Raw genomic sequence first — 16,276 nt, forward strand, 5'->3', positions numbered from 1 at the left:
TCTTGGCCAAGGACACAACAACAATATTCGTATGTGGGAGCTGGAATTGCCAAACTGTGGGTCAATGGGTCTGACCACTCAATCAGTGATGTGACTCGAACTGCCAATCTTCTGATCAGAGGACAAACAGAAAACTACCAAGTACAAGAGTAAAATGTATTTAAAGAAAAAACATGCTAAATAAATGTAACTGAGTATTATCCACTTGTCAAATTATAAACTGACCTGAAGAATAGAACAGAAGGTTTCAGAAACAGTTAAGAATTGTGGAAGCCCCTCCCTCCTGGTGTGTTATTGTTAATCTCACTGTTGACTACTGTCCACTGGCTCTCAGCGGGCGCACCATTACAGTTATCTCAAACAGGAAGAAGACCAGACAGGATATCTTTACGCACTACATTTCAAATCAGATATCAGTGGCACTTCTGACGTCAATGCCTAAACTCACAATATACTTTTTTTTATTTGATTTCAGCTGATACTGACAAACTTCTGAGAGACCCCCCACTTGGAGTGATATGATTCAATGATAATGAGTTGCTTTGGGCTTGACATAGACTTACTGGATCTGAATTTGAATGAGGACTTCACTGCCAAATTCGTCCAGAGAAATCCTCCCTTCAAGCAACAACTGCATTATAGGGCTCCCTTTTTTTTAAATTATAGCATGAGTGTAGTCAGGATCCAGAAACTGAAAGAGATAAATTAATATATCAGAAAGCTTATAGTAAATCAATATGTTCCCCTTTGTGTGTCATTTTCATCTCTACTGATCAAGCACGCAGGCAAAGTGTCACTGAAGGCCACATTATTCAGTTTAACTATGTGAACTGGAAGCTTATGCGTCACACTTTTTGGTTGTAGACTTCATGTGCCAAGTGGTTTTAAGCCAATGTTTTGTCATTTCAGTTGAAACTATAAAAAACTACAACACTGCCAGGCAAACTGTCACATGAATTCCCATCTTCTTTTGATAACGACACTGTTTTGGTAAGCCCTATTGTTAAGGAAAGGCAGGTCAAGGCAAGTTTATTTGTATGGCACAATTTGTACACCAAGTGCTTTACTGAATAAGAAAGGCATTAAAATCACAATACAACAGGCCAGTCCCTGAAGTCCTCAGAGTGCGAGATGGTTCATATGGTACTAACATGTTGGAGATGTACTTTGGTGCCAGGCCATAAAATGTTACCATTTTATAATGACTACAACTAATTAGCCTTAAAGGGCCATATTACACTGTCTTCTGATCTATGTTAAAATGTTGTTTCCTAATAACTCATATACCTGGAGTTGTGTTTTGTTTCACACATGTTTAACCACAAACCCACAAACCCTCTCAAACAGAAAACACACTGTTCCACCTTGTGATGGCATGTGGTGATACCACTGTGCTTTTAAACTCCATACACCTTCACTAGAATGATTTGCATTTTAGCCCTGGCATTGCCCATCTCTACTGAACTAAAGGGAAACTGGGTAGATGTTAATTTGAAAACTACCCTTCCTGACATCACAAGGTGGAACGGAGCATTTTGAGCTTTGGAGATCTAGACAGACTAATAAAAAAGGATTGCTCAGATATGTATAAATTAATCAAAACACTACTCTAAGTATGTTTTTTGGGAAGTAGCAACATTAAAACAAAGATTAAGAATCACTAAACTATTACTCCAAGCCTAACTCCTAAACATAACCCCTCAATTAAGTACTTAGTAATCCCAAATCATTCACTCACTATGTAAAGTCTTCCTTTATGCTTTATTAATGCTAATTAAGGTGTTGGTATAATTAGTAACTACTATAGTACTATAATAGTACTATAGTTTGAAAGTGTAAATGGAATATTTTACACCACATGAACCAACGAAAAAGCCCCATGCTCGATGCAGCCTGTGGTCTGAGGAAAAGTGACAGCATTAATCTGTGTTTCCTGTTTTTGAAGAAAGAAAAGTGTGTAACTCTGTGATTTACGCCCAGCTCCACAGAGAACAGTGATAAACTGCACGTCTCCACCACAGTGGAAAGGACATGCTCAGGAGGACCACAGAATGTCCCTTATAAATCAGTTTTTGCATACAGTGACTAGTACAAGAACAAATGTCAAAACAATTAGATGATGTCTTAAAATAAATCTGTTCTCTTATCTTTTACAATGAAGCGCTGTAGCACATTGAAAAGTCAATGGGAGGAGGAACAAGGTAACTAGCTGAACTGACAGTAAGGTAACGTGGAGGTTTTCCCAGTAAGGCTTAGTACATGACTATCTACCAGTGATCCATCTTGTTGACATGGCTTTGCTAAAATGGAATAAATCTGCCATAACAAATGTCATTAATGATGATATTTTGCTTGCTGTGGTTCGAAACCTCTGGTAGTCCCTTGTTTTTACAAATATTTCTCCTTGGTAATCCCAGTCTTTTGCAGGTTACAGAGTACATTCATGCTGGAGTGTTTTATGCTTGAACACTGATTGAGGCTCTTGAGTCTCTGGTGGTACATCTATTAGACTAGTTTCACTTCACACAGTAGTATGTATTCCATGGCCCAAATAAACAGCACTCTGCCTGATGTGTGCATGTATGGAACCACTCATTGCACGTCACTCCTCGTTAGAGACAGGATGTTATTTTGTTAATTACCTTTAATCAGAAAAACACACAATTATTGTATTCTAAATAATGTAAACGGAAAAGGGAACGCAGAGCAGTACAAACACAACTTAAACCTTAAACAAGTCGCAGAGCTTACACAAATAAGAATAAAAGATCTATCAGATTTTCAATAGGCTCTGTGTACAGCAGTACTCTGTGTAAAGTAGTACTCTATTAAGCTTGCTGTTTCTCAAAGCTGATGCTAAGTTTTCCTACTAAAATTCAAATTAATTAAAATAAAGAGTACCTGCATTTGCTTTAGCATTGAGACACTAACATCTCTCTTTCTAAACACAGAAGTGTCCCCCGGTGAAGTATTCCTTTTATTTATGTAGTTTTTATCATGTTGTCAGTGACATTCAGCCACAGCTCCCTGTCCACTGCCTTATCTTTAAATATGTATTCATTTTAGCGTGGCTCGGCAAAAACCCCTCAGAGATAAACTTGGACAGGAAGAAGTGACGTTAACAGTGAGGTTGCTGGGTCCTGCAGTGCACAGAGCCAATTAAAAGAAGAATGTATATGTTCACATGAAAAGGGCATCAGTGCACCAAAATGATCCAGTGTTACCTATGTTTAAATCAATCATTCTAAGCCCCAGGTGTCATGAAGGGAAAATCTGGTCAAACAAATCTCTCAGCCTTACCATTTGAGACCTCTGAGAGCTTTAAATTCTAACTTGTAATACAAATACAGTAGGTTTCAAGGTTTCAGACACCGGGGGCAAGGGGGGTAGTGTCTTGCTCAAGGACGCAATGACAACATTCATCTGTAGAAGCTGAAATCGCACCTCCAACCTGTGGATCAGTGGATCTAACTGCTCAACCAACGATGTTTATGTGCAGAGCGGGATTCGAACCGCCAACCTTCAAATGAGTGGACGAACTCTCTACCAACCAATTTTCTGGACATATAAGTGCATGATGTTTGTTCTTCTCAACGTGCTGCACATTAGCAATAAGAAAAATCTCTCAAAATCCATCTTCCTTCAGTCTCTGTACAACTGTTAACCTTGCATTAACTCTGACTATGTTAACACTTCAACGGGAACTCCCATGAGTGCCTCGAAGATCAACCACTAAATGCGTTCTTTTACTGTTAACTTAACTTAAATGAGTGACTAACTTGGATGAAATGGTGACTGTATGTGTTAAATTACTTCCATAAAACGCCACTGACGTCAAAGAAAAAAAAAAAACAAGAACAAAATAAAAAAAACTGAAGGAGAAAACCTCACAGTAGCACAGTGGATGGAGAGAGAGCCAAGTGAGTGGGATTTGATTGCAGCTATTGAGCATCAAGACAGCATATAACACTAACAGTAAGTAAATCGATGTTCAAGTATAATATAAGTAGACAAAAATATGTGGGTTAGATTCCCAACATGGCCTTTTACTGTAGAGTATTCTTATATCCCTCTGTCTCTTCAAAATAATTCCTCCTTTATTGCATAGTAGTTAAAGTATCTAGTATCTACTCAAGGCACTCAAAGCTCTTTACATCAAGGAACCACTCACCCATTAACAAACACACTCATGCACCAGTCTACGCTGACACTGGCGGCGAGGTGGGTTAAGTGTCTTGCCCAATGACACAACAACAGCATTCATCTTTGGGAGCTGGACCAGACTCAAGACCGCCAATCTGTAGGTCAGTGGATCTGTTATCATTGTTTGTTGGAATTAATTGTAACTATAATTTTGAGCTAATTGAATTAATTTCCATGAATCTAGACCATCCTGCCAACAGATGAGGCAATCAGCACTTGGAAAACACACCCAACTGATGAAGTTCTGAATGAAACTAAGTATAAATTTGTCTACAAAACCCCTGAATGAATTTGAATGTACATTGCAACAGAGTCCTCATAATGGCCCCTGCAATGTAAAGGCATTTCTTATACTATATCAATACCAGCCTTGAACGTCAATGCAGTCAAACTTGAGAGGAACCTAATGGATTTCCAATGAACACTAAATGGAAAGCGGTAAACAGAAGACTCGAGATACTTCAGCAAATAATGTGGGGATGAGAGGTCGCCATGTCAACGTCAGCAGAAGCTCTTAAGGTCAACTCTGCATTCAGACGTGCTACTTTTATGTTACACGTGGGAGGGGAAAACATATACTGACTCCATCATGACGTGAGAGATACAGAAAAGGGAATTCCTGGTATAGCAAATATAACTGTCACGCAAGAAGTACATGTATACAATAAAAATAAGTGTGAAAAGTACATTTGTTGAATGATTCATATATTTTCACGTGGAAGCTGTAGCAGTTTTCTAAATATGGAAACTAGTGGGCAGTGGTGGAAGAAGTACTTAAGTAAAAGTACAAATGCAGAGGTAAAAATTTAAAGTAAAGTTAAAGTAAAAGTATTACAAGAAAAAGCTATTTAAGTAAAATTTAAAAATGTACGTTAAGAGTAAGTGTTACGTGTTGTTAATTTGTGTCAGGTGTTACATGTAGTAATATTGATTTAAACTGATACATATTTTGGTCAAAAGCTGTAAAACAAATCAATTTCTTAGTTTTTCTCATGAATTTCGTGTATTTATTGTTATTTGCTCAAAGCCGAAGCTTGAGCTCAAAAACTTTAGTCAGGATGTTACCAAAAATAAAAATAACTCCTCAAATGTCAATATGAAAAGTACTTTTTACTTTTCAGTCCAGTAAAAAAATATAGTGCAGTAGAAAATACAAATATCTGGTCTCAAATGTAGTGACATATAAGTAGAAATTATGCTCTGTAAAGTTGACTTAAGTAAAATACAGACATCTAAAAAGTACATGGTGTTTTTTTTGAGCATATAACAGATGATCTTCTCAGGGTAATAATTCTGTAACGAGAGACGATGCCATTTTATAACAGATGTGAAACCATAACATAGAGCATAATGCAGGTTTATAGGTATATAGTATAAGCTGAGTTGGATATAAGATGAATATGGGACTTTAAAGGGTTTTTAATGCATACAGTAAATCTAAACTGGTTAACAATCACATTATGACAAACACATTTCAAGTTCACTGAAGTTGTAATTGTGGCATTTATATATTTCATTTAATTTTACATAATATTGAGCTGTTATTGCTTTCCCTCTCCTTTGGCACGGCTGTTTCCACATCACAACATTTATTTGGCCATTTCTGCCGACTGAGCTGATCACAGTAATTATATTAAAAACCGGCCTCAATTGACTCCACGGCGGCCATGTACAGGAGGAAACCAAGGATTATAATAATGTAATAATGGTTTTAAATCAGCAAGAAACTCGAGGCAAGATAAGTGCCACCAAAACAAAATCATTTGCCTTGGCCCACTCTGCTATGTATGCTATGTTTCTGCTAAGTGTTTCACATATACATTATTGCTTTTCTTGGAATGTTCCTTTCCACATATATCAGATCTGTGGAAAGGCTCACTAAGAATGCAGTAAGAATGCAGGGTTGAGTAGGTTTGACAATACTTTTGGAGCATTTTAGGTCTTGTGCATTTAGTGTGCAGTAATCTGTTATTCAATCTTCATACAGCTCAGGAAATGCCTATTATTTAATACAATTGGTGAATTGTAACATAGTGGAGAGGAAGTACCAGGCCAAGCAGAGATTGGGGACCATGTCAACACAAAAGGGACCCATCAGACAACCCTGCCCTGGAAAATACAGGCCACTGACCCACACTGTGCAAAAGGAATACTAATACATGCATTATGGAAGATCATGCACAGTTGCGTAACAGAGGTTTTTACAACTCAGCATTTAAGCAAACTTATAATTGTCTTCTATCCTTTCTTTTATTTGATTTTTATGTTGACTTTTATGTGAAGCACTTTGGTCAGCTGGAGTGTGCTATGTAAATAAACCCCTGTTCTTTCCACGCCGCAATTGCAACTTTCTCACCATGTCCAGTTTCAAGCCAAAAACATGCTGGGCCTGACCAAGGATCGGATCTATAGATGGGTTTCCAAGCGCTACACGGCAGTAACTCACTACTCCTAATGCGTATTTCAGACGAGGAAATCATTTGAAAGGTTCTCGCTGTGGTTATGGAAAGAATTTTGAATCCTAATTCATTTTTACCTTCAAGAAAATACAAACTTTAACACTCCCAAAGCTGTAAAATTCAACCAAAAACCACCAACTATGCTGAGAAATCTCTTCTGTTATACATTGCACCTGTACTGTATCCTGCGTGAGTCTTATTCTCATTTTCATTTCATTGTTATATACATTTTTTTTTTTGTATTTTTATCAATATTTGTATCTTTTTTGCAGAAGTTAACAGCAGTTCCTCCCCAGTACTACTTTATGCATTGACTTGAGTCTCTTCTGGCCTGGTTCCTCCCTCACCACCATAGTGTAGCACCTTTAAGCTCATCTACGTCATTCAGTGCTTCAATATTTAACGCCCCGTTAGTCTGACATTGAGATGCAGAGGTGTGTCTGGTTTTAAGGGCCGAGTGGCTTCACCTTTTTACTGATATTTCTGCAGAGATTAGCTCCAAGCCAGCCAAATGACGCACATAAACCTGAGAAAAAACACCTCCGCTGGAGCAGATGGGAGAGTGGACGTGAACCCCATGCTACCAAGGATTAGCCGCTCCTCTACTTACCAGCAAATATAATATCAGTTAAGCTACAGCATCGTCATTGGATAATGCTAAGGTGTGACACAAGTAGTAGAGAATGACTTATATGGCTAAGGGTGGTGTCATTACCTTATTATGCTTGGTACAGACAATTAAATTAAGTACATTTACAGTTTACCTACACCATCAGGCTACTGGATTATGCTAAGGCACTGCACAGGTAGCAAATAATGGCTTGTGCATCTAAGGGTGGTGTCATTAGCGTATTATGCTCGGTACATACAAGATATACGAGGTGGAGGGTCATACGGCATTAAACTTCTCTATGGAAACAAGCAGGTGACGCTACCAGAACATGTTTCAAGTCAGATCTATGGAGATGAAAGCTCATTTATTGTAAGAATGCATGTCAAGGAATCTTTGAGAGATAAAAACATCCCTAATGAAAATAAATACAAGATACAGATTTGCTTAATGCTGTATTGTGGAATGTTCCAGGTAAAGCAATGACATTCACATTCAGGATTGGACTTACATCACAAAAGATATAGAGGGCACTTTTAAGTAATTCATTTTTTTTTTGCTCTATAGTTACGTTTCATACTCCTATGTTACTTCTCCCTTTAACTTTCAGAATGGTCAGAATACCTTTAGCCAGGTCAACACAGTTTCAGACTGCTAAAAGCTCCCTCTGCGTCATACAGCAAACTGAAAAATGAACGAAAATCACAACTGACACCTCTAGATTTTGCAATCACCCATTCACTGTAGACATGCGTTCTTTTTACAAAACAGGACATTATGGATGCAGCAGTGTAATGTTAACATAATGGAAATATCTTTGGTCAAAACCCTCGAGGTTGTCATGGTAACAGCGCTGTAATAATAGTTTGTGAGGCAAGGAAAGCCCAAGTGATGTACATTATCAGAGAGTGATGTTGCTGCATTGTATAAGATATAAAACTATAATACATTTTATGACTCAAATAATTACAAATGTGCATTGTTACATTTACTACATGTCTTTTTGTGATTCGCTCAGATCAGCCTTATGGAAGTTTAGATCACAGTGTAGATTTTATTTATTGCTGCAATATCCTCCAATGACTGCCCCACGAGCCAGTCCTCTTTGGAAAGTAGTACCGGCCTTATGGAAACGAGAAACGAGACCTGCAATCTTACACTATAATATACTTTGAATAGTCTTTTAATAATAAAACATGAACAATATTGTAATTATATTTCTGACAGCATTTAATCTAGTGTCTGATCACTTGTTACATTGCACACATACTTTGAAATCTAATAATGTAACTAAAAAAGTAACGTGTCTTAGTGTGGTCCCAGTTTGAGTCCTGATGTACATTTGATTTCATCCAGTTGGACTAGTTCCATGTTTAGTCTTGGTTTTGTTCCAGTTTTGATGTGATGACAGTATAAGTGTGAACGCATCGCACCCTTAAATACGACTGCTGGCTGCTGTGCCCATTTTGTTTGTGTAAGTGACAATTTCCTTGGTCCATCTACCTCACAACATCATCACTGTAAATGCGTGCAGGAAATGGAGCTGTGTGTCTGACTCAAAATCTACGATCAAAATAAAAACTACACATAAAAAGGAAGTAGCGAAAAGTCTTTGGTATAATGAAACTGACTCTCTGTCTGCTGAGCCGTGCTTCCGGCTACTGCCCCTGCACCGAATACCAAAACTTAAATTAAAGTAACCATGCAACAGGAAATAGTGTGCTCTAGAGATGGACTGAAGAGAGAGATGGAGGGAGCAGAGGGCACACCGCGAGGGTACTTCAGAGGAAATACACTAACCCTCCATTACAAAAGGTGAGAGGGCAGGTCCTCATCAAGTGTCCTACAGCGGAGTGGACAGTCCATGTGGCAAAGAGGACTCACCAGACGCTGCTGTTCTGCAAAATACAGGCCACTAACCTCGAGTGAAGCCTGAATACTAATGCAAATACATGCTCTGGAAGTTTCTGCAGAGTTAGGTAATGTTTGAGGGTCAATATTTTTTGTGGGGACTTTTTCTTCGCACTAGTGGGAGAAGTTTGGTTTTCTGTATTATGAATTATGAACTTCTATGACTCATTACTGGAACTGCATACTGAGTTGTAGGTAGTACCTCAGCAATTCATGAATGATACTCCAGTTGTTCAATCTTTTACTCCAAGGCCAATCTTATGCATGTGGATGATGTAACATTTAGGTCAGCCTGTAACACATAGGCCAATGATGCATTTTTATGTTTCAAACTATAATATGTCCCTGTACAATTACCTTACCTAAAATTGTTTACAGGACTTGACATTTTCTGCTCTCACGCCCCTTTTACATTATAGACATAAAGAATAAAACTTGTAAAACCTTACACATATAAAGTAACATCTTATTTAGCCTTAATAAAGCATGAACAGAGACTTAATTCATAGTAATAGTTATTAAAGGCCCAAATTACACTGTTTTCAAATTACGTTATAATGATGTATCCTCATAAAACACATACCTGGAGTTGTATTTTATTTTATTCACAGGTTTAACACATAAATCCTCAAACAGAAAACACTCTGTTCCACCTTGTGATGTCATGTGGTAATACAGGAAGTGCTCCACTGTGTTTTTAAACTCCTTACACCTTCACTAGAATCATTTTGATGATTTCAGCCTTGGAATTTCCAATCTTTACTAAACTAAAGGCAAAAGGTGTCTGTTAACTTGAAAACTACCGCTTCATGACATCACAAGGTGGGACAGAGCATGTGTGAATGAAACAAAACACAACTCCAGGTATGTTTTTGATGAGGTAACAGCATGATAACAAGACTTAAAGCTCACAAAAGTCAATGTTGCGTAATATAGGACCTTTGTTTCAGGCTTAGTATCTACTTAATTAACATCCTACCTCCTAACTCTTTTTAAATTTTTATTTTATTAATTAAAGAAGACAAAACAGTACAGTACAAAACATAACAGGATTTGACAAGAGATAGAAACATGGAAAGGAGACAAACAAACAGACAAGAAAATGATAAACCTGGTGCAAAGCATAGGACAAGAAACAGAAATAAAACAATGATCCTAACTCTTAATTGAGTAGTTACTCTGAATATTTCTTTAACTATTTGTTCATTATGAGTTAAGTCTTTATTCATTCTTTATTAAGGTCAATTAAGATGTCGTTACTATAATGTGTTACTGTTGTATGTCTAGTCCATTGCTTCCTCTGGGTTCTGTGTTTGTAAGTGCCAGCTCTTTCACGCAGACGGTGAAAGGAGCCCTGCACTTAAGCGAACATGTGCATTCTGAGGTCTGATCTCTGCAGTTTTGAAAGATCATTACGAACAACATTCGCAACAATGACTGGAGGTTATCAAATGGATTGCCGTTAATTGAACTTAATGGCCCTGCTTCTGACTGAGCAGAGTGCATCAATTCAAACCCCTGCTCTGATCCCCGTCTCTCCCATCTCGAGTGGAGTCGGTCTGGACGTGTCCCGCATCCCGATCAAGCCGTCACCATGGAAACGCTCCTCAGAAGACCAAACTTATTCAATACAACACACTTAAAGAATTGCACAGTACTTTTCGCTTAAGTGCAGTTTTCTCTCTGCCATAGCGTGCTCGGGGTCATTATTCTCAAGTTGATTGACGATAAAATGCCAGCAACACAAGGCCCATTCAAAAACTATATGCGCCGCGTAGAGTTTTTCATGAATGAGTAATCAAAGTCATTGATAACTTGCAGCGCGTGTGTTCTACAGCTTCATTCATGCCAGCTTCCCGCACATGTACAGGGGATGACAATTTAAATAAAAGGGGAGATGAACAAGTTGTCAAAATTGCACTCCACCAACGCATTTGTTGTCTAATTTAATCTTGTGTTTAGCTTTCAGTGGGAGTTCAGTAAATAGTCATTAGTTTACCATTATTCAAGGAATGTCCCTGTAGGCTGGGAATGACATGAATGGAATCTACCTTAACAAAAGCCCCGTTATACAAGGAGAGCATAAATAGCAGCTTTTAAAATCAAAACACAAATTATTTTGAAATTCTTTGACATTTACATCAACATGTAGAGGCGAGTTTGACATGCAGTTATTTCAGTTACATAGAAAACTAAAGAAGTCCCTGCAATTACCTTATTCGCACCAGAGGGGGGCACCATTCCAGGTAAATTGCTCTGAATGTCCTATAAACATTTAATTACAGAGTCTGGGGATAGAACCTGCCCACGTTGTTGGACCAAGAAAAGCTGTGCATAGACTTATGGGGTTGAATGAGGGGAAAAACAGTAATTGTAAGTAATTAATTAGGAGATGTTTACAATGATCATTTTTATTGACATGTTTGTAATGTGATTTTTAAGCACCCTTCTTGTTCTTTAAAGCACTTTGAATTACTTGGTGTTTGAATTGTGTTCTGCAAATTAAACTTGCCTTGATAAATCACAGTTTTCAATTCAATCTCATTTTATGTATTTATTTATTTATTTATTAAGTCCATATCTTTAAACAGTAATGTTCATGGACCTAGACTTCAGTTTAAACAACAAATGAAGTCCTCCAAAGTCAGAAGGCTGTTAGACCTTTCAGTTTAAAGATCTTTTTTTGTTTTTGGGTTGTTGTTTTTTTAGGAAAATATTCACTGAAAGGATAAGGACTTGGACAAGGACAATGGATGGCACTAAAAACTGTAAATCAGGGAAAAGTCACATTTACTCTGTTGATGAAAGTTGATCTCTCCCTGATGATAAATGGTTGTAATGATTTGGGGAAAGAGGTCCTCAAGGAACAGAGCTAGAAGTGGCATTTCAAACAGAAAATAGGACAAGGTCAGATAGGTCAGATAGAGTTGTATATAGACTCAAAATCATTTAATCTCACCATTTTGCTATCAAAGAAAGGCACTATCTGGTATCTGCACTGGCTGACTCCAGCTTATGAGGTCAGACATTTATGAAAAATGTAAATAGTGAATCCGCAGTCTGTATTGTAAGGCCCCTGGTTTAACAAAAGGCTGAAAGGATAAAAGTGTATGCCTTGTGTGCAAAGTGTAATCTACAAAATACCTGTTCCACCACAGTTAGGCTGACCTTAAAATCCATCCAATGAGGATGGGGAGTATAGCAAAAATGTTGCCCATTTCTTTAGAGTTATTATAGTAGTGCATTAGATTTATATAGTGCCTTTCAGGAGACCCAAAGTGCATTAGACTGCATTATTCACACTACACTCTGCAGTGGTGTTAAGCTACTACTGAAGTGGCATGGGGTCGACTGATGGAACTGAGGCTGCCAATATAAAGTATCAGCATCTGACCACCACCAATCACTCACACACCACTTTCATTCATAATAGGCGAGGCGGGTTAAGTGTCTTGCCTAAGGACACAACAGTTTCCTCTTGAGCCACTGCTGCCCTACAACACCTGATATTCCATGTGTTCCCCCGTCCATGCCAGTCTACTAACCAGACCCACCCCTAGTTTGCGAAATCAGACGACCAGGTATTGTCAAAATGGTATGACTTTCGGCATACTGTATTTGTCCTTAAAGTGTGCTCAAGTGAAATTGTTGATTGTAAATACCTTGTGTGTACTTGTAATGTTGCCTTAAGTGTAATCAATAAAAATGTAAAACTCTTATCACATATATCAAAAAAATAATAATTGTGTCATAGTACAAAAAATGTTAATAAGTTGATTCATGTTAGACTTCCATATCTTAGTAAGTACATTTACGTTATATTATTAGTAATTTGGTCCTGCATATGATATCTATAATTTTAAATCTAACAATGTAGGTCCATAATACACATCAAACCCCTTAACCCACCATTTTAAAGTCAGCATGAGTCATTCTAATCTTGTTCAATTACAATCGTTTCAAAAGTAACTTTCTCCCTTGGGTTGGGGCAATTAAAATGTGATATTGGTTTGCCTTATAAGAATGATGCTCAGATCTATATCTCACTGGCAGCAGGTGAATATGGACCAGTGGATTCACTCTGCCACTGCATCCAGCAGATCAGTGTGTGGATGCAAAACAACTTTCTTCTGCTAAACTCAGACAAGACTGAAGTCATCATCTTTGGCCCACAGAAACAAAGAGAAAGTGTCAGCAGTCACCTCCAGTCTCTCTCTCTAAAACCTTCAACTTCAACTCAAGACTTTAACTGTCACATCAAATCAATAACATCTGCATCTTTTTACCACCTAAAAAACATTGCAAAAATCAAAGGTATACTGTCAAAGCCAGGCTTAGAGAGACTTATCCATGCCTTTGTCTCCAGTAGGTTAGACTACTGTAACGACCTGCTCACTGGCCTCTCCAAACGAGCCTTAACACAGCTGCAGTACATCCAGAACACTGCTGCTCGGGTCCTGACTAGAACCAGGAAGTACGAGCACATAAGTCCTGTGCTCAGGTCTCTGCACTGGCTCCTGTAGTTCAAATAATATACTTTAAAGCAGCTCTGCTTGTGTATAAGTCTCTCCATGGCCTAGGTCCAAAGTATATCTCTAACATGTTAGTGTCATATGAACCATCTCAGACTCTGAGAGGACTGGTCTCCTGCTGGTGCCCAGAGTCAGGACTAAACATGGGGAATAAGCATTTCAGTTTTATGCAGCTAAAACTTGGAACAGTCTTCCTGAAGATGTGAGACAGGCCTTTACTTTGACAATATTTAAATCCAGACTCAAAACGGTTCTGTTTAGCTGTGCATACGACTGAAAGGTTTTTTATTCTGCACTCTTCTTTTTTAATGGTAAATTTATGATGACAAAAGAAACATGGACTGATGGACTTTTATTAGACATAGTAAAGTGACAGGAAAGTATTTGAGAAGTGACAGGAAAGTTTTTTGTAAAGTAAGGGGAAAGTTCTTAAACTGAGCAAGACAGTGTTTAAAGAGTGCGAGAGAGAGTTTTTAAAGGGGCAAACGAGTGGGTGAGAGAGTTGCAGATTGGGTGATTATTTATGTTTTGATTTGTGTGATTTTAATGTCTTTCTTATTCTGTAAAGCACTTTGAATTACCTTGTGAACGAATTGTGCTATACAAATAAACTTGCCTTGCCTTGCCTATAAGGTTCAAAATTACTCAAACAAACATTATTTTACAGCACCCATTTAGCAACTTAAAAGGGAAAGCCCAGATTGTAACATTTGGTGACGCTAAACTTGGACACAGGCCCATGACAAATCTTGTTTTGACTTTTGAGATTGGAAAAAAAAAACTCTTAAGGCCTCATTTGAACAGCTTCTTTCCCATTTAAAACCCCATGGGCCTAAAAATACAGATGTGGAAAATTATCCTTTGTGAGTTACATCCCCTGTAATTACTTTTAATGTGGGGGACTTGGATCCAAGCACTAATATTAGCCACTGCACGTGTATCTTCTCACAAAAGATGTTTTTTGGCAGGGAACTACGCACCCAGGATAGCATTTAAGCTTTGAGTGGGACGATTTAAGATTTAGCTCAAGAATAGCCCCCACATGTTAGCAATGTTATTAGAAGCAACGGGAGGCCAATTCAAACCCTATTACGACGCTGGGTCATCCAGCCTCTGATACAAGAATACATCTTTAAGCATCATGGGTAATTTACACTCCTTTGCTAATCACATTCGTAGATATAGACCTCATGCTACAGAGAGACTCAGAATTTCATACAAAAGTCAGTTTATGCTCAAGAAACAAATTTTTCTGCTGTAATTTTTAAGTAAAGTTGTTTTCATATAAATATTGTGTGAGTCAGATGTTTGTCCTGCTGTACCTTATGTGATATGATTCATTTCCAATTAAAAAGTAAAATTATAAACTACAAAATTGATAAACTTGGAAAGACTTAGTTATCTTCACTGTGTTTTAGTGTATAATCTGACCTTCATGTGAACAGTCTGTATAAGTTGGCCCATGCTTATTGCAGTTGGTGTCATTCAAAACCTTCTAGTGTGATACAAATATTGAATTAGTTTGTATCATAGGATGGAAATCTTCAGGCTCATACTTTTGTTGTGTTCCTGAGTAAGACATTTCGTTACTATCCACTTCTCAAGCAATATTTCTACGCCTGAAAAGAGGTGTGTGCAGGATGACATTGTTGAATACTTTAACCATAGACTGTAAATATAAATGGACATAGCTAACCTGCTAGCCGCCTCATTTCAAATAGAAAGTGAGCATGGGCGAGCTTCTGGCTCCATCAAATCTGACTCGAATTCACTTTACATTGAAAAACTGTCACCCCTCTCTCTATAACTGCTGTAGTGTGCCTTGTCATTTTGGTATTAAACTGTTTGTATCAACCCGCTCTACATGATCCTGCTGATTTTATTTCACAATTTTGTCTGTAAAGAAAGATATAAACATTAATAACAGACAAATCAGGTGCCTTTCTTCTCCGAGGTTGCTCCCACTATCATAAGCGACAGGTTTGATTGACGGCGTTGCTAAGTGTCTGTGCTAAACCTTTCACAGCCTGGCTTCGTATTGGTTTTTATGATATTTACGGTCAGGACTCTGCTCCAATATTCACCTCTGTAACTGCTAGCCTCGATGAGCTTCATTTGACTGTAAGGTTTTAGTCGTTTTTTTTTTTTAATCTAAGACTGGGATTATGTGCTTGTCTTTATGAAATAGCTAAGTATGTATAATGTCCAGAGGTTGTAACATCAACCTGCCCTGGGATTACCAGTGGAAATTAGAATGTTTGTAAATATGGACAATCTCTACATGCATCTATTTCAATTCCTTTCATATGATACACTATATTTTTTTCTTATTTGCACCTACTGTATGATGTGATTCCCAATGCAAGGTTAATCAAAATTGGTCAGACAACTTTTAAAAACCTCAAGCTCAAATAGACATGAATGACTGCAGAACTAATAAACTAGCATTTTTCATCATATTTCTCTCTCCCTCCATGTAGGCCCCTCCCTCCACCGACAGGAAGTCCGTACATGGACTTTCTGCAGAGAAGAGAAGCAGTTTCCATGGGGACCGGCGAGAC

Source organism: Periophthalmus magnuspinnatus, chromosome 11, assembly GCF_009829125.3.
Source record: "Periophthalmus magnuspinnatus isolate fPerMag1 chromosome 11, fPerMag1.2.pri, whole genome shotgun sequence".
NCBI classification, from domain to species: domain Eukaryota; kingdom Metazoa; phylum Chordata; class Actinopteri; order Gobiiformes; family Gobiidae; genus Periophthalmus; species Periophthalmus magnuspinnatus.